Source organism: Octopus bimaculoides, chromosome 2 (genome assembly GCF_046866305.1).
Source record: "Octopus bimaculoides isolate indiv1 chromosome 2, ASM4686630v1, whole genome shotgun sequence".
In the NCBI taxonomy this organism is placed as follows: domain Eukaryota; kingdom Metazoa; phylum Mollusca; class Cephalopoda; order Octopoda; family Octopodidae; genus Octopus; species Octopus bimaculoides.
Genome location: NC_142929.1, coordinates 90,230,293 through 90,253,794, shown reverse-complemented (window position 1 = coordinate 90,253,794; position 23,502 = coordinate 90,230,293).

Below are 23,502 nucleotides of genomic sequence, written 5' to 3'. Positions count from 1 at the left end.
ATACAGCAATAATTACTACGAAAAATAACGTTCATCTGACTCTGTGGTGCATATAGGCACTCTTGTTTACATTGCTAGCGGAAGACAAGGCCAAGGAAATCCGAATCACGTGATTTGATAGTGCTAGCGGCGGTGATTGTCTCCTGCTAGTGATATAAACAAGAGTGCACATACGAACCACCAAACAATATGAAACGTTCTAACACAACGGTCACGTTTTATGTGATGTGAAATATTACTGATATTAATAGTACTTCTAAGGCGACGAGCTGGCAGAATCATTAGCACGCCGGGAAAAATACTTAGCAAGATTTCATCCGTCTTTATGTTCTGATTTCAAATTCTGCCGAGGTCGACTTTACCTTTCTTCCAGTATCAGTTCAGCACTACTGAGATCGATGTAATCGACTTAGACCCTCCCCCAAAATTTCAGGCCTTGGGCCTATGGCAGAAAAGATGTTGATACTGCTTCTATCGCTTTAATTAACTTCTATTCATATGTCAATGATCGGCAGAAGTACAGAATGTCGCAAGGCCAGAGAATATCTTGTATTTGCATTTCTCAAACTGGTTTCTCATCATCGACATTAAATGTATATCCCGGTCATAATGATAATTCTCTAGATTGATCAACATAAAGTTTAGAAGTAATAACAAAGCCACATGAACAACACACATTTCTCACATGGTTTACATTCTGTGAAACTGTTAAGTGGTTAAGCATTTATTTATTCAGCGCTTAGTGTATTTGTCTTTGTGAATGAACCGCGTGTATGTGTATGCCAGAGCCTGTGTTCGCGTATATAGACAATCATGTTCAGCAACTGTTTATTTTGGGGATGGCATAGATTATTACAGTTTTATGATTGTCTTCGCTTTGATTCTAATAACACAAAGGAGTAAATAATAAGGAATTAATCTAACCAGTTGCTATATTTTACAGACGTATATGGAAAGCATATAAATGTATGCATTTACGCGTACACACACATACACTAAAAGAAACATACAGATGTAGGCGCATTAGGTTTGGTAAAAATGTATGTCTACTAACACGCAAGTGTATGTTAACTAACCTACAGCAGACTCACTTGTATGAGTGGTCACGCGCTCCAACGTATAGCTTTGTAGGTCTGACTTAATTAAAAGGTTTACTTAATCTAACGTATTTGAATAGAGTACCACCGAAAGCATCCCAAATATCAAAGTGGCAATAGGCTACTCAGCTATATCGCCAAATTATGGATTTCCCGCCCTTGATACCCTACTCTGTCTAATGATAACATATAACAAATACAGATCTTCTATTCATATTATGCAAAACGCTTGGCTTCTAAGTACTTAGTTCATAGGAATTCCCAATAATGTTAAAATATATATGGTTGTAGCAGACATAGTTTAATGAATAATATATCCCTGTTGTGAGAACCCTGTGAAATGAGACCCCACAAAATATGCACTACATGATCTTCTAACGTTACAACCAAAATAATTGCATCCGAGTGTACGAGGAGGCAAAGAAACACGTTTGATGAAATTTATTCTAAGGAATGATACTAATAGAGTTCTGCCGAGATATTGTAACAAACTATGGAACAGGCTACAAATGATTAGTAAAAAGGCTGATAAAGCAAACACGTGGTACACTAGTGACAAGTTCCAAGCGGTAATGTTTATTGACGCGATACCTAAGGGAGGATTATCCCGAAAGTGTAGGGAAGCCTTCAGTTATGCTAAACTTAGAGTTAAACAAGTCGAGAAACCTGGAAAACTCCTTAGATTACAACTAAGTAGCATATACCCCTTTGATAGGACTACATGCATCAATGAGAAATGTATTGTGTGTAGTATGACTCCTATAATCAACTGTAAAGCGAAGAACATAGTTTATCAGTTAATATAATAGAAGAGTGAATGCAAGAACTCGACCACAGAATATATAGGGGCAACTGTCAGAAACCTGGTTGAGAGAATGGAGATGCTCTGGAGAGAATATAGTAATAGGAGAAGAGGCGTGCAAATGATAAACATGTCGGCATCTTGAATAATATAGACATATATATCGTATTCACATACCCATATAAGACAAATTTACGACAGATATGTGAATCTACACTAATAAGTAAATGAAAAACAACACTTAATAAAAATGCAGATAAAATGCAATAATCACACAACCAGGCACAGCAGCCCTCCCAAAACTACACACTATGTAGAATCATTTACAAGTCCACATATATGTGCATACGTGTGTAATGTTGTTGCATACCATCATGATTAGACATTTTGGCATTAGATCGATCGGCAAAACCCGGTGTAGATCTGGCATTGCAGCGAACACAGATCAACCTTACCAAACTCCTTACCAGAGGAATTAAAGAATTATAGGCATATAGGTTAGTAAATATACACTGGTTTGTACGTTAGGTTAGTAAACATACAAACATAAATCTGTGTTTGTGTGCATCATATATATATATATATATATATATATATATATATATATATATATAGGCATGCACACTTACACACATACACACACACACTTACACACACAGGCTTACACACACACATACCTTCTCGCTCACATTCCCAAAAATATTTTTATGTAGAATCTATATCAGAACCTGTAAACGATACAGCAAACCGACCTGCATCTAAAGATAATATCGATGATAATGATGATGATGAGGAGGAGGAGGAGGAGGAGGAGGAGGAGGAGGAGGAGGGGGAGGAGGTGGTGGGGCACGAGGAAAACGGTGATGATGATGATAATGTTGCTGCTGCTGAAAATAGTGATAGTGATAATAATAATAATAATAATAATAATAAGACCAGAGCCTCCCCACCAGAAATTACCAAAAACACATAATGAAAAGAAATATAACAAGTAACTGTAGAATATGTGGAGATCGACAAGAAACAATAAATCATATTATCTCTGGCTGCCCAGTCCTGGCTAAGAAGGAATATATTCACAGACACGACAGAGCTGGGACCTAAATACACTGGAAGTTATGCGAACACTATGGAATAACAACAGAAAAAAGATGGTATAAACTCACGCCAGAAAAGGTCACAGAAAACGAGAAAGCAACCATACTCTGGGATATGCCAATACACACAGATAGAGAAATTAAGGCAAATAGACCAGATATAGTTGTCAAAGATCATGAAGAAAAAAATGCTTTCTAATTGATGTATCAATACCAGCAGATGACAACGTTTCTCTAAAAGAAATGGAAAAACTTTCAAAATACAAAGACCTGGAAATAGAGATAACTCGAATGTGGAATCTAAAAACAGAAACAATTCCTATCATAGTAGGTGCCTTAGGTATAATAAAAAAATATTCAGACAAATACATAACAAAAACACAAGGACTTACAAATATATATAACATACAGAAAATTGCACTACTGAGTACTGCACACATTCTACGCAAAACACTTTCAATACAGTAAACATAAGAGCACCACAGCACATACCCAAGGCGCACAGAGCTGCGCTCGGTAGTGAAGTGAAAGCACGTTATAAAAATAAAACTACTGAACAATAATAATAATAATAATAATAATAATAATAAAGCACCACAGCAAACCACAGCACATACCCAAGGCGCACAGAGCTGCGCTCGGTAGTGAAGTGAAAGCACGTTATAAAAATAAAACTACTGAACAATAATAATAATAATAATAATAATAATAGCCATCCCCGTTAAAAGAGGAATATTCCAAGGAGGCACCACTCCTTTTCTGCTTGGCACTGTCACCTTTATCTGACATGCTAAATAGAAATGGATGTGGATACAACTGTTACGACAAAACAACCAACCATCTCTTGTATGTGTGTTATCTAAAACTGTATGCTACAAATGATAAACAGCTGGAAACGTTACTACAGACTACATGGTTTTACCAAAGAAATAAACATGAAATTTGGCTTAGAAAAATGTGCCAAAGTAACCTTGAAAATAGGAAAACTAGTTAAGAGTATCAACATCACACAATATAAAGCAAATGAAATAAGAGAATTAGACCCAAACCAGACGTAAATATTTAAGAATTAATGAACTAGATAGGATACAACACACACAAATGAAAGAGAAGATAAGAAAGGAATACTATAGACGAGTTAGATTAATATTGAAAACAGTCCTCAATTCGAAAAACAAGATAATATGTGTCAATACTCTAGCCGTCCCAGTTATATGTTACAGCAACAATATTCTTAACTAAATGAACTAATCAAAATAGAAGGGAAAACAAGAAAAATAATTACAGGATTTAGGATGCACCACCCAAAATATGAGATAAAAAGGTTATATATACAACGTATCAAGGGTTGTGGTGACCTTATGCAGCTAGAAATCTATTACGAAATAACCACCATAAGACAACAGAAATACCTACTTCAGAAGCAAGGAAAACTAATACAAATAGATACAAAAACCTAGCGAAAAAACCCTGTTTTCTGCCTTTAAGAAAGTTGACGAATACAAAAAAACACTTTATCGCATCTAACAACTATGATGAAAAAGAAGAAACAACAAAAGATGTAAAATAAGAGAAATTCAATCTAAAACTGGAACAGCAACGTAACATGATAAAACGATGCAAGAAAAGCCATTACATGGCAAATATTTGGTTAAGTTAAACAGAAATAGACAAGCAAACAGCAATAGACAAAGCAAAACCCCAAGAATGGCGGAGAAGATCATGCCTCTTCATTGATATGACTGTCCTAATTGATATGTCTCAGTCAAGACCAACCAAAAATTGAGCAAGTGTAAAGGTCTTGAAATAGAAATTGGCAAAATGTGGAACCTCAAGACTAGAAGAATACCAATTGTCATAGATACCCTAGGAATGATAAAAGAAGGGGCTGACTGCTACCTAGCTCCGATACCAGGAAACCCCAAAATGGCAGAAATTCAAAAGATAGTGCTCATGGGAACTGCCCATATCCTATGTAAAATACTGTCTATGTAATCTTAAGTTTTAATAATAATAATAATAATAATAATAATAATAATAATAATAATAATAATAATAATGACTATAATGATAATAAGGAAGACGCGAAAAAGAAAACGTCTTTCTCTATACAAATAAAGAAACACGAAAAAAATTTAACGCTTTTCTTTATACACAAGGAGGCGACAAAATACAACATAGAAACAAACCACGCTGATAAACTGACTTCAGATGACAACGTAACAGAAATGGTTAGAGAAACCAGAAACAATATGAAAACAGAATTACAAAACATACTAGAGTAGAAATGGTGAGAAAAATCATTCTATGGCGAATACCCTGAAAGGCTTGACAGAGAGGAACTGAGCCTAAATAGAAGCAAACAATGGCTACAAGCTGAAACGGAAGAACTGATTCTCGCTGCACATGATTAACTTCTGACTACCTTTCATTAAGCCAAATTAATGAAAATAGGCCCTAACACCAAATGCAGAATGTGCAATCAGAACAATCAGACTATTGACCACATCATCTCTGGCTGCTCAGTCCTTGCCAAATCTAAATATATATACAAACATGACCGGGAAAGAACAATATACCAACACTACAACATTAAAACTGACAATAGATTATATAAACATGTGCCAAACAAGGTACAAGACAATGACCAGACCACAATCATCTGGGATATGACGATTCAAACCGACAAAGAAATAAGAGCTAATCGTTCAGATATAAGAAACAAGGACTGGGGGAAAACACTTGCTTACTGATAGACATTGCAGCCTGATCAAAAGATTGTCCAAAAGACGAGGAGGAATTGTCAAAGTACAAGAACCCCGAACTTGAAGTATTCAAGATGTGGAACGTAAAGGTGAAAACAATAATAACTGGAGCATTGGGCATGATAAAAAATAAAATATGAACATAAACGTAGAAGCTCTAGACACTATCCAGAAAAATAGCCCTGGTAAGAACAGCCCACATCATATGGAAGACACTATCAATTTAATAATAAAACCTAAACAAAACAACCCACCAACACAAGAAAAATCCATACAGCAATTATCCAGTGAAATAAACTTCCACCAGCAATCCAAAAAAACCAACGTATTACACACTCAACACATAATACAATCAGTAATACAACAAGAGACCGCAAGAGAAAAAAATCACGAATGTAATACAAACCTGGGAAGTGTTTGCATATTCCTAATAACAGAAAAGAGCAGAATGTTGCATACACTCCAGCAACACGGAGGTGTAGCAGGTGATACAGTAGAAATTCACCTGAAACTACCAAATGTTCAACTATTATGTTAATAATAATAACAGAATTGAAATAAAGCCAGTGCATTTACTTATCATTGGAATTATGACCCTCCCAAAGCACAAAGTTTATATTCTTTCTCACTGTGAGTATATCCACTAAAATTACAATATCTTATACATACATAATTAATAATCTCAATAGTTAATTCTTACTTTCCACGTTTTATCTCTTATCAATTTGAAAGAATTAACCATAAACTTTTATCAGATTAATTAAACCACCAATATTGTGAATTGTGGTATATAAACCTCAAAAAGATCAACCCATGGCAGTTTTTGAAGTCATTTACGATGTTTGGTATTCTGATTATTATATCTCGGTAAGGTCTCTGTTCAGGCGGTACTGGTGATGCACGCATTTGATTGGCGGTGACGCTGGTCCATGTCTGCTCCCTCTTCAACACTTGAAGAAATGTCCAAATATTTGGACGGAATAAAGTGACGTTATTTTGCATATGATTGTGTCGTCCTATCAAACAATGGTAAATAAATCTTTAATTATGCCATGAATCATATTCCGTATGCTACCATAGAGAACTTGCCTTTAATTCGATGCATTCCGTCAGCCAATTTCTGGTGGTCTATTCTCTTGGTGTTTCTCATATCCATCAGTCAATTTATCTGCTAAACTGAACGTCAAAGCTGGTTGCAGAGGAATTTTCAGAGCGAAAATTCGGTATGTTTTTCTTTGAAGCCTTCAAATTGCAGCTAGTGATATATATTTTGCAGTAAATATTAGAGACAACTCTTGATTTATACATTTAAGGAAACCACTTCAAAGACAGCTCTTGGCTACTTGTTCAGAGTCAACGAGAAAGGTCACTGAATTGAATATAGTGTTGACAAAGAGGGGTTTCTATGATATGTTGCTCATTGTTTGTTCGGCAGTTGGTCATAAGCCAAACGAATAACTACTTTTGGAATTAGAAAATGCATAGCATACTGCTGCTAAAACATTTCCGTCATTACTTTAAATGTTTTCTCACCAAACCGATCATTTGAATTCACTGCATGCCCGAAAGTTTCGATTTTGTAAAAACTCAATCATCCACTGAGAGAGGATAACTACTGAGAGGGGTTAACCATAGCAGTGGAGCAGGACTGAGAAAGTGTTATTGATAACTGCTTTGTATCGCCTTTGTGTACGTCGAATATGTTTCGTAAGTGGTGATAGAGTTAAAATAACTTCTGATAGGAACTGAACTGTTTGTGTTATGACTGTTTAGGTAGTCTCTTGACAGTTAATATTCTTTCATGTAGAGCTCTAATTTCGTGCAAAGCACGGCGTATAAATTATTTCCACGACAACATATCTACAACCTTTAATTTTAGTTTTGCAGTGGCTATAGCAATTTTTCTCATATGCATAACGTATAAAAATTATTTGCTTGCTCTTTGATCATGTTTATTTTGGATGAAATGTATACTAGTGTAATATAAAATATTATGATCTACTTCGAAATCTTTACAAGCACTAGGAGCTGTTCAAGCAATGATGTCAGACTAGTCGTTGCTTCTCTGCAAATCTGCAAGTTTTACTTTAAGGTAGATGAGGATATTTTCCTAAGCTAAGTTAAACTGACAGCAGTATGTCAGATGTCATTGCTAATAAACAAAATGACAGGTTTTTACCAGTTTCTCTCAAACGTTAGCACAGGTCATGTCAGATAAGATAAGATGTTTGCTTGGTTCCAAACGAAAAGAAATCACAAGGAAATGTGAGTTGAGTTTAATCACACAGGTCAAAGTTAAAAATAAGTTGCACTTTATTCAAATAGTGAAAATGCATGCCACTATAAGTAGGATAAAGTCTTATTTTTACATAATAGTTTTTATTGCATAACAGCTAAACGGTAACATATAAAAATTTGTAAACGTAATTAGTAATTATATAGTCATCAATTATTGTTTCAGCGTGTACAAAAAATACTGTTGCTAATTATTTACACAACAAAAATCGTACTTTCTTTTGATTTGGGCAACTCCCCAGATGTAAAGGCCCAGCTAACACGAGCAACAATCTATCACGGATGTATATCTAGGGGTAGTTGTCCTGGCACCATAAATACACACAAGCATACATACAATTCAACCCATGGCAATTCTCGAAGTCTTGTACAATGTTTGGTATTCTGATTAGTGTATCTTAGTAATGTTTCCGTTTAAACGGCACGGGTCCTGTAAGCATTTGACTGGTGGTAATGCTGATCAATGACTTCCCCATCTTTAGCACTTCAAAAAATGCCCAAATATTTGCACGGAATGAACTGACGTTAGTTTGCATGTGATTGTGGCATCCTACCAAACAACGGTGAATAAATGTTATAATTACTCCATGAAGCGTATTCCATATGCTAACAGAAAACTTGACTGTTATGTTGACGCGTTCATTGAGCCACACACAGACGTATTGAAACAGACACGGATACACACACACATACACACATACACACGGACACAGAGAGAAACAAACAGACAACATACATACACACACATCTTGGGTGTGCACTCGTGACTGAGGAAGGCCATTAAGAACATTGCGCCCACAGACAAAAGTATACTTTACACTTGTGACTCCACTGGTGAGTAAAGAGCCCATGTCTGGAAGGTCAGCCACAACCTTTTCCTTCGGATCTGGCAATTACTAGACAGTTATGTGGAAAAGAGGCAAGCAATCAAGGATGAAATTGAATAAATGGACATATATGAAAACTCTTTGAGTGGGGCTTCCGCAACTTATCAACATGTGTTAAGTAATAATATTTCTGTCTAGTTGCGATATAATTTTACTTACATATCATGCTGCTTCCACCTTTCAATTGCTTGATTAAGTCGGTAGCGTGAAACTTCAAAAAGCTGCAACTTGTAATATATATATATATATATATATATATATATATATATATATATATATATATATATATATATATATATATATATATATATATATATATATATATATATATATATGTATATATATATATATATGTTGTTGTACTTGGGGATGGTCATATTGCCAGTTTAGCCAATAAAAACACACGCACTGTATATTTGGTGTTAATTTGCTTCAGCTTTATATTACATTAATCTTAATCTTATTTCGGCCACAATTACCTCTATGGCTAGGAAGACTCCTATAGAGAGATGGAGTGGATGGACCAGAGCCATACGGACCCCCACTAATATCCACCAGGTAAAGAAAATGATCGCACATGCACTAGGAGCTAGTATAAAGGTCACCCTAAAAGGCCACACCTTTAAATTTAACAACAAATTATACGCCCAGGACGAGGGGGCAGCCATCGGTGTTAGTATCGCCGGTGATGTGGCCAATCTCTTCATGGTATGGTGGGACAGAAGGCTTAAGGAACGCCTGACACAGAACTCCATACTCGTGAATGTGTACTCTCGATATGTCGATGATATCAACTTAGTGGTAAAGACACCCCCACAAGAGAGTACCCCTGAAATAGAAATAGAAACTAAGACTATGGAGAGCATCCAACAAATAGCTAACTCCATCCACCAGAGTATTAAAGTTACGATAGACTACCCTACTAAACACCCTAACCATAGATTACCTGTATTAGATACTGAACTCTGGCTAGAAACTAAGAACAATAAAACCAGAATCCTCCATTCACACTATACAAAACCTATGGCCTCCAAATACCTGATCCACCGGAACTCGGCTATTGCGGACAATGCCAAATTGAACATATTGATGGCAGACCTCGTCAGAGTAATGCGAAATGTCTCCTGCATGTGCGACCCTACAGAATTAAAGAGACATATACAACATTTCGTCCACCGCATGCAGTTCTCAGGTTACAGCCATAAAGAAAGGATCAGGGTATACAAAGGAGCTATGAAGAAGTTTGAAACAATCAAACGCAACGATAGGAATGGGATTTGCCCACTCTATAGGAGCAAATCATGGAACACCATAGAAAGGACTAAGAAGAAAATAGGGAAGGCAAGCTCATGGTACGATAGCCACAAGTACCAGAGCGTCATGTTCGTCGACACCACCCCTAGAGGCGAACTGGCGTACCGCTTTAGAAGGGCCCTAGACAAACGTAAGCTAAGAATTAAGGTTGTTGAAAGGCCAGGCAACCCTATTAAATCCCTTATCAGTAGAACATACCCTTTCAGTAGAACCCCCTGCACTGATAGGAACTGTATCGTATGTAGATTTAGCCCACAAACGAACTGCAAAACCAGAAATGTGGTCTATAGTATAAGATGTACAGAGGGACGATGCAGAAATAAGACAATGACATATGTAGGCGAAACAGCAAGGAGCATAGGGGAGCGGGCAAACGTACATTGGAGGGAACTTAAGGAAGGGAAGAACTCATCAGTTCTGTACCAGCACGCTGAGCAAGAACATAGAGGCTCAATCAACAACATAGAAATTAAAATCTTATCTACACATAGCAGTGATGCAGCACTTAGACAAATTACTGAAGCTACACACATAATAGAAGAGAAACCTAGCCTGAATAGGAACCTAGAATGGAACACTAACACACACCACTAACAAACCACAAACTACAGCATGTGACAACATGTTACCCATAAACCAATAATAATATGAACAAAGTATAATACAATACATAGATAAACAAATGGAATTAAATACTACATACGCTAACAAAATTTAATTAAACACAAAAAACACACACACACACACACATGAACAAATAAATAAATAAAAACAAATACAAACGAACACGTATTAACAGAGTATATAGGTGATACAGACACTCCCCATACACACATGCACTTACAAAAGATACAGACACATTGAAAGACACGCATGCGTAGACACATACAATAGGAATACAAAATACAAAATGGCTGATATTTAGCAAGGTGAGACACACATAAGAAGGAAGGAAACAAAGGACCACTGATGAGGTCACAGAAGTGTGACGAAAGAACTCTGGCCGAAATAAGATTAAGATTAATGTAATATAAAGCTGAAGCAAACTAACACCAAATATACAGTGCGTGTGTTTTTATTGGCTAAACTTGCAATATGACCATCCCCAAGTACAACAACATCTGTTTCAACACACGATTTCACATCAAAAGTCTTGCAAAACAAATATATATATATATATATATATATATATATATATATATATATATATATATATATATATATATATATATATATATATACATATACATATACATATATATATATACATATATACATGCATATATATACATATAGATATATATTTACATATATATATACATATATATATGCATAAATATATATACATATATATCTATATATATGCTTACATATATATATCTATATATATCTATATATATATATATATCTATATATATATATTTTTAAAAAATAACGTTGACCACTAACGTGGACAATTAATGTGCTAGAAATAGATCACATCTTGTGTCTATTAAGACCTAAATTGTTCTCAACATGAAAGATAGCAGCATACCAAAACGTGAGCGGGCAAGACATTTAAAATCACCTATATATATATATATATATATATATATATATATATATATATATATATATATATATATATATATATATATATATATACATGCATACATACGTATTACATACATGCACACACATATATGAACGAGTGTATATCTATGTGTACATAGTAGTTTGTGTATTGAACACATCTTTTGAAAGCTCACAAATCCAAATATTTTCTCATACACTCATATACACACATATAAATATAAATATAAAACCATTTATATATATGTGTATTTGCGTGTATACATGTATGTATGTATTTAGCCTTCATCTATATATACACACACACATATCCATATATACATATATATACATAAATATATGCGTGTGTGTGTGTATGTGTATTAGGATATAATTTCCAGAGACAACTCCGGTAATATGATAAAACACTGGAAGAGAAATAAATTTTCTTTGTTCCTTGCACAATCCATTTTATTTTGATAATAACCGACAGTAGTGTTGGACTAAATGAAGTTATGTATAACTGCATAAAAAGATTATATAGTGAAAGAAATGAACACTTATAAGTACTCTAGCTGTCAAAGGCACCTTGTTGTTGAAATGGAAGATATTCTAAAAGATATTTCCCCTTTTATGTTTTCTTTCTGGGATTCACATCAATACATAATACATAATTCACGTCACACGCAGGCACACACCCACACACATACACACACACACACACACACACACACACACACACACACACACACACACACACACACACACGCACACACACACACACACATACACACACACGCACAGATTATTTGCCCGGACGAAGAGTTAGTGATGGAGTGTATCATCAACTTCGAATGACGAAAACCACTTGGAGGTTTATAATTTCCCCTGCGTTTCCATACATACATACATACATACAAACATACATACATACCTGAACAAACACATATAGATGTACGTATGTATATGTAGACAGATAGATAAATAGATAGATACACACATATACACACACATACACACACACACACATATGTATACATACATACATACATATATATATATGTTACCTAAATCATCTAATGTCATCTCAATTACACACACACAACAACAGGAGAACAAGTAAATACTCATATATGTCGACATATATATCTACTACAAATAGAAAATATATAGATAACACATAACGAATGAAAAAATATAGTCACGGAGAAATCGTTGAGATGATTACGTTTCTCGGAAGAATGTGTCGAAGGAAATTTCGGAAAGATACATTATTAGAATTATCAGGGAAATTTTTTCGTATACAATATGGATTCGTGGTGAAGGGGAAAGGTTGTGAAAGAGTGCATCTGGTTGGCATGCCAGTTCAGAGGAGCAGCAATTCGTAAAATAACTGTTTAAAAGCATCTAATTGTAATATTTTAGAATTTATTTTTATAATGCATCGAATGGTGGTTTCCTTTAAGTTATACAGTGTCTTCGCTTTTTTTTTTAAATGTGATTTTATTAGAAGAAGAACCAGGCCGATGACCAATTCTGGGGACTCCATGACTATACTGAGGGAAGGAAGAACTTTTATCAAACCAAAATCCTGTACTTAAACTGACATTTTTCATGCAAAAAAATTAGTCTTCGCTCTAATACTTGCGACTCTACCGAAAGCAATCACGGAGAAGGTGGTGCATTTGAATCGTGCAACAGCTTATGTCTAATAACTAGATGCAAGAGCGATCCTGTTGGCATGCTTCCACACAGTTTCAGTCTTCTAAATTTGTCGCAAAAATTTGGTTGCTCAGTGATTACTGTAGTAGATACTTTCTAAAAAGTACTAGGTAGTGTGATTGAACATGAATTCACGTAGTTGATGCGACTTGCCTTTCTATGTAACTGCATAATTATTGATCCAGATAAGTCAGTCTGAGAAACACTGTTCGATGTGGTACATGTGTTTCTTTGACGTTTGTTATAATCGAACCTTGACATTTTGAAATGGTTCAAATTTCTTTGCTCTCGTTAGAGGAAGGCTTCTGTACGCATAAGTTACGCGTAAGTTGTAGATTACATATGAATGTAGTTGTCTATGAAAAGATAAGTGGTGTTATTTGCATATGATGAGTTTGTTTAGAAACGACAGCAAAATTATTATTGTACAGAAGGAAAAAATATGAATACCGTTGCTGAACATTAGACAGCATTAGAATTGATAGAATGTGTGTCAGATAGATACGCTTTAATTCCAATAGAAGAGAGAAAAATAAAAGCGAGAAGTAAACAAAAATGAATTTAAATTATAATTTAACTCGTTATCAACACAAAGAGCATCACTGGTAAAGTGGCAGAATGAAAACTCATTAGAATAAAATTTAATTGATTAAGAATACTTGAAATGAATGATTGAATGAATCCCATTTGAAAGCATTTATTCACAATCATTTAATGACGTACATAGACAAAGATTATATATTGCCAAAGGCTTTGGTGATATCATTTCTAACAACATTCCTTTCACGGTGATTTTCCTCAAGAAACAGACCATAAGAATTCATTCTAAATGCATTTATACAGGAATCATTCTGTTTGTGACTGGAGATGCAGTGGCTAATAGGGATTATAAAACGAAATAAGTGATTATACTGAACCCAGTTTAACACGATAAGCATGGCTACAATTTTTGCTTTTCTGCAATTCGAGCACACATTCGTCTATGATAGCTGAATAAAGAAACCAAAGAGATGATAAGAGAAAACAATAGAGAAACGCGTGGTATATAATGGAAGAGGGACTTTAGAAATCAGTGACCTGTTACCTAGTTCGTCGGATGTGATCATAAAAATGTTTGTACTGCGTGATAATATTCATCTGGAAGAATACTGAAGTAGAGTAGGGAAGTTACGAAAGGAAATTTGCATGTGAACCTATAGACAGACACTCAACCAGACAGCAGTAGCAGAATATTGCCAGCAATGAAGGCCATATATGTTCCGAAGGGGACTACTTTGAAGGAGATTAAATGCCAAATTGGTACGTATAGTAGTTATGGTTTTATAGCACCAGTCCTGATACTTATTAATCCGACTTAGTATGTCTCTAAACGCGCCCGCGTGTATACATGTATATATATATATATATATATGCACAATAATCATCTCAGGTATACGATGATGATCTTAAGAAACATGTCACTCGTAGAAACGCGCGTAGCGATGCATTAGAATATTTATAAATTCCACTTAAAGATCATTATTGTTATTAGTAATAACATTACTATACTTATATATTTACGAGGCACAGGCGTGGCTGTGTGGTCAGAAACGTGCTTCCCAAACTCATGGTTCTGGGTTAGGTCCCACTGCGTAGCACCTTGAGCGACGGGCCGACTAGAGACTTGTGAGTGATTTTGTTGAGGAAACTGTATCAAGTCCATCGTATATATATATATATGTGTGAGTGTGTCTGTGTGTGTTTGTGTGTGTGTGTTTGTCTCCCAACATAACTCTACAACCGATGCTGGTGTGTTTACGTCCCTGTAAATATATGTATATATGTGTGTGTGAGTGTGTGTGTATGTGTGTGTATATATATACATATATACATATATATATATATATATATATATATATATATATATATATATATATATATATATATATATATATATATATATATATATATATATATATAATATGATATATAAAAATATGTATATATATATATATATATATATATATATATATATATATTTCTCTCTCTCTCTCTCTCTCTCTCTCTCTCTCTCTGTATATATATATATATGTATATATATATATTATATATATATATATATATATATATATATATATATATATATATATATATATATATATATATATATATACATATATATATGTTCATATATGGATATGTATGTGTGTGAGTGTGTCTCTCCGCCCCACACAGTTTCATGGTACATGTATATCTGTATGCATGTGTATAGTAGTGCGTTTATGTACATGTATATGTAAGTGTATGAATATGTCAATATGTCCGTAAATGCATGGGTATATGTGGGCTTTTTGTATACTGTATGCGTGGAATCGACCCTCACTGGGTGTCCTTATTATTAAAATATCTTGATTCAAATCCTACAAATGGTTATGTATGTATGTGTATATATATATATATATATATATATATATATATATATATATATATATATATATATATATATGCACAAAAACACATACAAAGTCATATGCGCGCGATTATATTTCTTTCGTGGGTATCAAAATCAATGATGTATGGGATGTGGGAGTTGAGTTGTTATCATGAAGCTTTTGGTGTTATTTTTTTCTCCTAAGCCATTATTGACCTGTGTGAAATCAGAGAAACTATGGAATCACTTTATTTTTACGCTACGGTAACTCCTTCACAAAATAAACACAACTTCAGTGAACATAATTCACGAACTTAAACATACATAAAATGGAAAACACCCAAGTACAATAAAATGAGAACAACAAAAAATCATCTGAAATATAGAACTATAGATAAAATTAAATGTCATAGGCATAAAATATAACCACTAATTTATATATATATTTTTCAAATGAGAGTTAAAACAAAATGAGGCAATTATTTATTCAAATTTATTGAGAAGTAGAAATTTTACGTTGGGTTTTGTAAACAAAAATGAAAACAGAAAAATAATTGATGATTTTTTATTACGATGAATCTAAACTCGGCAATTCAGCAATTTCTGAAGAAAATCAATAGCAATGAGAAGGATAACAAAACAAATAAAATGAACAGTAAAAACGTATGGAAAACTCAGTAAAATCAGCTGAATGAATATGTCACTCAATGTTGTAACGTCTGCGTTGCCAAGGATCCCTGGAAAACTGAGCTAAAGGAACAATTTACATAGTCAATATGGACAATATCATATTTTGCTTTCTGATTTAGATACAAGGCCTGCATTTTCGATGGAATGAAAAGAATTCGTTGATACTATCATTCCTGATACTTAACTGAAACTTTATTTTATAGATCCTGGAGAAATGAATAGCGAAGTTGAACGCGGCGGGATTTGAAATTAGAACTTCAAAACGGCGAGTGCAATCCTGTAATGCATTTCCCTGCTGCTCTAGCGAATCTTCCAGCTCACCGCGCTAAAAAAAATATTTATATGTTACGTAAATCAACCGTTTAGTGAACGATTCCGAGATAAATTCATTGCTGTGACAGAGGTTGATGCATCTAATGTTCAGATGACATATTTTTACGTGTACATGAGCAGGAAAAAGACATGTGAAGGAGAAAAGGTGGAAATGGAATTTCACGTGACTGCAGATATGAATATGAATGATTAGTGTTCACTGCAGCAATATGACGCTAAGATGACTTGAGGAATGGGAAAAAAATTTACAAATTGGCCAGGACAGACGGACAATGGACTACCTAGTTCAGAAGAGAAGCAAAGAAAGAGCAAGTAAACAGAAGTTTGGTTTGTATAAAGGACTACAAAATTTGCCATTAATTCGAAGTTCTATTTTAAAAACCATTAAGATGGCTGTAGCAGCATAGTCCCAGATGTGTTAACATTATTCCAATGGTCATCTTACATGAGCTTCGTCGCAGGTTAACAACTAGTCAGGAATCTGTCCTTGCTGAGGAAATCCAATGATTCCGATGAAGATTTACAAATGATCGCCAATTTTGCCAAGAGAAATATAATTCAGATTGTTAGGCCAAGCATTCGTAGGAATGGTGTTGGTTTTTATTTCATTCAATCAATAAGTAGGTAGAATTTGGTACACCAATGCTTCGTTGACGTATTTACTAATTATATCTTTGTATTGATGAAGTAGGCAGTGATGTGATGTCTCTATCGAGTAATGTTTTTATGTCAGCCTTGTACTGCTCTGAGAGGCATTGTAAGTCTGGCGTTAGTAGCAAATGGTTATTTTGACAGCACATGGTTATTTATATGAACAGAGTGAAAGATAATACTTTCCATTCGTGCCAGTAATTTACGTTAAGTATATTTTTGATATTCAACGAGAAGAGCATAAGAGACATAACTGAAACTTCAGCAACACCAGAGTTGATAAGACGAGATATAAGAATTATTACGGAGAAAATTGAAGCCACACTGGACAAACTCAGAATATTTCAATGACTTGATATTGGATGTGGCCTCGAGGTTAATGTGTTGTAATCAATACCGCAAGGTTACAGTTTCGACTTCCGGGTCGGGCGGTGAGTTTTTCAGGAGCAAAACGCTTAATTTCATGTTGCTTCAGTCTGCTCAGCTGTAAATAAGTAACCCTGCAAAGGACTGTTATCTTGTTCGTGGAAGTGTTGTGATTTCGGTAACTTATACACTATGGAAACCGTGTAGCTGACCTTATGAGTCGTAAGACAGGAGATAGTAATGTCCAATTGTTGATGACAAGGTTAACATTGTTAAAACACTGGCGACATTAGCAGAAAACTCATTTATTTTCCTAAAAAGGCGAAAAACTTCTGGTTTAAAAAAACCGCACTGATGATTACGAGGATGGAGAGAGATAAAAAGCGATGAAGATAGTAATTGTTTATGGTACTCTCAATTACCTTGATGATGTTGGAGTTAAGATGTTTCGTTGATAATTAATAGGATCCGCAGCCGAGTCTGGAAACTGAATTGTCGTGAGAAGTATCGAATCTAAAGATTCGTTGTTATTCGTCTGTCAGTTGGTGGAAAAAGAGTCGTCACACACAGATTACCATGGTGGCTGACCTATTAATATGTGATGATGGAGGGTTTAGTACGTTAGGGACATCATTTTTTCCAGCATTACAAAAACTAGCCCTAGAATCCATAGTACTAAACATTACATATGTGAAATAACACGACCCTAACTTTACAGACATAAATCTTCAATCTGGTAAAGTCTCCACTATAACATCAACGACAATCGCAACGGCAAACAGAGCTACGGCCATGAAGGTAAAAAGTTAGTCACATATAAGAAGGGAAGGGAGAAGCAAAGAAAAAAGAAAGAAATAAAGAAAGAAAGTAAAGAGAACGAAAAAACTTGAGAATTAAAGAAAAGCGATCGAAAGATTGAAGGAATGATACAAGGTAAGAAAGAAGGAAGGGAATACAGAAGTAATATTGCTAAAAAGAAAGGAAGATAAGGAGAAAGCAAGTTACGAAGAAGCCGCTAATGCAACAGCAAAATCAACAACTGTTAATATCAATAATATCGATGTAATCACGACAAAAATAAAGTTTTGCCTGCTGGCGCTGTTCGGTGCTAGCATTAATCTTTCAAGCACGACCCTAAACTACCAATTAAACCTTCTACTTGATAATACTGAACTATGGTGACCTGTATATAAATCTAACCATGTTAAACTCTATAGGCAACAAAGATACCTGTTTATAAATAATGGATCATTTCTATTATCGATGTTGTATCGTTTATAGCAAGGTGTCATATTTAGCAGAACATTCTTGTGATCAAATAAATATAAATGTGTTATTCGAATCGCTTTATTGGACTCCAAAACCCCATCACGCAATGTGTTCTTTTCTTGTTTAAGACCGACTGATGTAAACGGGAGTTGACTGATATGTTTTACAGTTACAACCATCACACAGAAGTTCATTAAATCTTACATCTCCCTTCTCTTTTTAATGCATGAAATTTCAAAATGTTCATTAAAATTCGTTTTTATATCATCATCCTCGTTTTTACAACCATTTTCCCAAGCATATAACTCGTTAATTCTTTAACTTGTTTCAGTCATTTGACTGCGCCATGCTGGAGCACCGCCTTTAGTCGAGCAAATCGACCCCGGGATTTATTCTTTGTAAGCCTAGTACTTATTTTATCGGTCTCTTATGCCCAACCGCTATGTGACGCGAACATAAACACACCAGCAACGGTTGTCAAGCAATGCTTGGGGGACAAACACAGACACACACATATACATATATACATATATAGGATGAACTTCTTTCAGTTTCCGTCTACCAAATTCACTCAAAAGGCTTTGGTCACCCCGAGGCCATAGTAGAAGACACTTGCCCAAGGTGCCGCGCAGTGGGACTCAACCCGGAACCATGTGGTTGGTAAGCAAGCTACTTACCACACAGCCACTCCTGCATATGCCAATCGGACGGAAATTGTTAAAGCAGATTTTACACTACCGGATATTCTACCAGTTTCCAAACTTCACCTATCTCCAAGTGAAGTAATATTACGTCTTCGCCGTGCATGTTCTCACGAAACTGGAAAAAAAAAGGACACCGCTTCTATGACGATGACATTCGTTTACAAGTATCACACGATGTCAAGACTAGGAGACATCAATGCACACATAGGCAGGCGCGCATATTTGTATATATATATATGTGTGTGAGTATGTGTGTATACATCTACATTCACACACGCACGCACACAAACACACACACACATATATGCACGTATGTATATATAGACCATATTTAAATATGCATACATAAATATTTATATACATATGTGCGTGCGTGCGTGTGTATGTATACAGTCAATTCGAGGATGTCAAGTCCTCATTAGAGATTAAATTTCACTGGTTCATCATTATCATATAAGGAGACAGACTCGACGATATGTTAGGTTTAGGTACAATAACACATACTGTTAATAATGCATTAAATTTTAACCCCCCATGAAATTGTGACCCCTGTATTTTGCATATGAAATAATTTATTTACTATAAAGTTCTTGTTTTCTAGATATGAAATTGTTACCATGTAAATTTTAAAATGTATTTCTTTTCTGTCTATGCGAAAAATGGAAAAGTAAGGGTGAATATGTATTTTATGAGTGGTGTGTATTACGTCTATAAAATTGTGCATAAAGTATATAAAGTGATACTTTTTTAACACTATATTAATAGTAGTAAGTTTATCATCTTAGGCTAAACCAAGACTTCAATTAGATTAGGGTTGAATTTTTCCCATTAATACTGTTCAATATTTCTTTTTGTTTTGGGGATAAATAAGTAATCTTTTTATTTAATTTCTTTGATTATTAATTTATTTTCTAATTAATGTTTAGTCAATAGTACATCATTTATAATTTTATAACTTTATTTAAACTAAAGTTTCGATTAGGTAAATTTTGTATTTCTTTTCAATAATCTTGTTAAATCTTTTTTCCTTTATTTAATGGTGATATAATTGCTTTTATATATTAATTTATACAAATTGACTTTTGTTAGTTTATATTTTACGTTTATAATTTTAGTTTAACTTAAAACTTCGTTTAAATTGTATTTTAAACGAAAGATTCGTTAAGATACGATTTGCATATAATATTTTTGTTAGTATATATTGTTTCTTACTCTTATTCTTTTGAATGTATAATTATTTAGATTTTAAAGTTGAATTAAATGTTTACAATATAGTATTATGATTTAAATTATATAAAGTTTAATCTTTCATTCATAATAAAATTTTCATTCATGTTTATATATCTATTTATTCTATTCTTTTTCTTTACGCAATATTTTCACGAGACTTCTTTCTAATAATCGTTTTAGTCTAAAATCTTTTAGTTTAAACTTTAGCATCGTTTAGATAAGTATTACTTCTATCTTTATTAATTTTAAATAAAACTTCGTTTAAATTGTATTTTAAACGAAAGATTCGTTAAAATTAGTTTTTGCATATAATATTTCTCTTAGTTTATATTATAATAAACGTAAAGTTAATTATGGAGCGTTTATAATTTTGATATTTCTAATAATATTTTTCTAACTTAATATAATAAGTATTTTATATACATTCACTTGTTATTTATTTTTGGGTGATATATACTTTCTTTTATTATTATTATTGTTGTAATTTGACCTGAAGATTAGCTATATTTTTGAATAAAATTGATTTTCGATAGTTTTAATCGATTTGAATATTTTTTCTATTTGAAAATTTGGTTATGAAACACGTGCAATCGTTTTATTATCATTATCTTATGATATTTACTTTGTATTATATTATACTTATTTATTGTGCTTTTACTTATGAATTTTTTATATGTGACTGGAATTTCATCGATGAGTTCATGAACCTTGGTTCTTTTCTCTAAAACTATATATTTATATTTTATACTGTGAAACTTAATTTAATTTTAATTTTTAATAAATTGAATTTAAATGAGTTTTTACCTGTAAATTTGGATTTTTATCTCTAATATATATATATATATATATATATATATATATATATATATATATATATATATATATATATATAAGTGCATTATGTAATCATCGTATTCCAATTGTCTTTACTTTTCAATGAATAGCATATGAGCTACTTTCTTGTGGTACTGTCACAACACAGGCTATGCTTTCAGGCATTTTGGATAACATTTTCAGGAATAACCCAATAAATTCACTAATAATCCTGTGAAATATTCACAGGCCCCGGTAGTTAATTATACTTGAAAATGTGGTAGTCCTTTTGTGGAGGGTGAGCAACTGATATTGAAATATGCATTTAATTTCAAGTTCCAATGACTTTAGTATTTACTTACTCACAATTTTGTCTGAATACTTAGCGATTCGAAGTAATAAAAGGTAATCCGTTATCTCATCTCTTGTTGATTAGCATCTCACAACACGTGAATCATATTCAGAATCCGAACTGAATGCCTCCGCATGTTCTCCTGACCAAATAAAATAGCAGATAAATATTTCTCGAAATATATTTTAGCGTCAGGAAAAAAACACATTGGATAATATGGGTTTTGGTAGTTAGCGCTTGATCTCTACTCACCAAAAAATAATAGTAAAATCAAGAAGGCCATGATTATAACACATTCCATTGTAGCTGTTACGATTAGTCCTAGGGATAAATAACTAATCATTCTACCAGATTTTTCCGATACCCCTCATGCTAATTGTATGGTGCCATCTAGATGCTATACTAAGCAATTTGTCAAGATACTGCACTTAAGATATAGATTCTTCTGAACTGCATTCTCTACTCAAATTGTTCTTAATTTATTGAACTTCGGTAATTCGAAATTAATATGAACTGAATTAATCTCACTTAAAGGACACCAGTTCCACAAGGAAAGCAATTCATACTTATGAACGCAGTACCTCCTGTGTAGATTAAAAAATATGAACATATTCGTTTTAACATCAATTAACTTTTAGGTTTCGAGTTTAATTAGATAATTACTTGGAAATTGTAGTGACGCGTTGGTTCAGTCTTAATCAATGAATAGTGCCGAGATACAGTGAACATCCTAAATAACCATTTCTAGGTCGAGTGGCGTCCAATAAATAAATCTAACTCGGAACGGCATTAGACAGCAAGCTTAAAGCTAATGTTAATTCATGAATAACTAACAGCTAATTTACTCTATGACAGGCTGTTGCTAAGGCAGTGATTAATTACTGAAGGTAATTGCAGTGAAAGTGGTTTTATTGATCAGGCTTGCAATCAATGTATATAGTTATGGTACATGTGATAAATTGATGGATTGAAAGTTGTTTTATCTTTTTTTTCTCTGTCAGATAGGTGATTGTTAAATAGTAAACTTAAAAATACGTCTAAAATGAAATTAGTGGTGCCCATTATTTTGAAGAGAGCATCAGAACATAAATATAAATGACCTCAGTCGACAAAGTTAATGAATGCATCTAACTGCTTTGCTATTTTCATTTGAC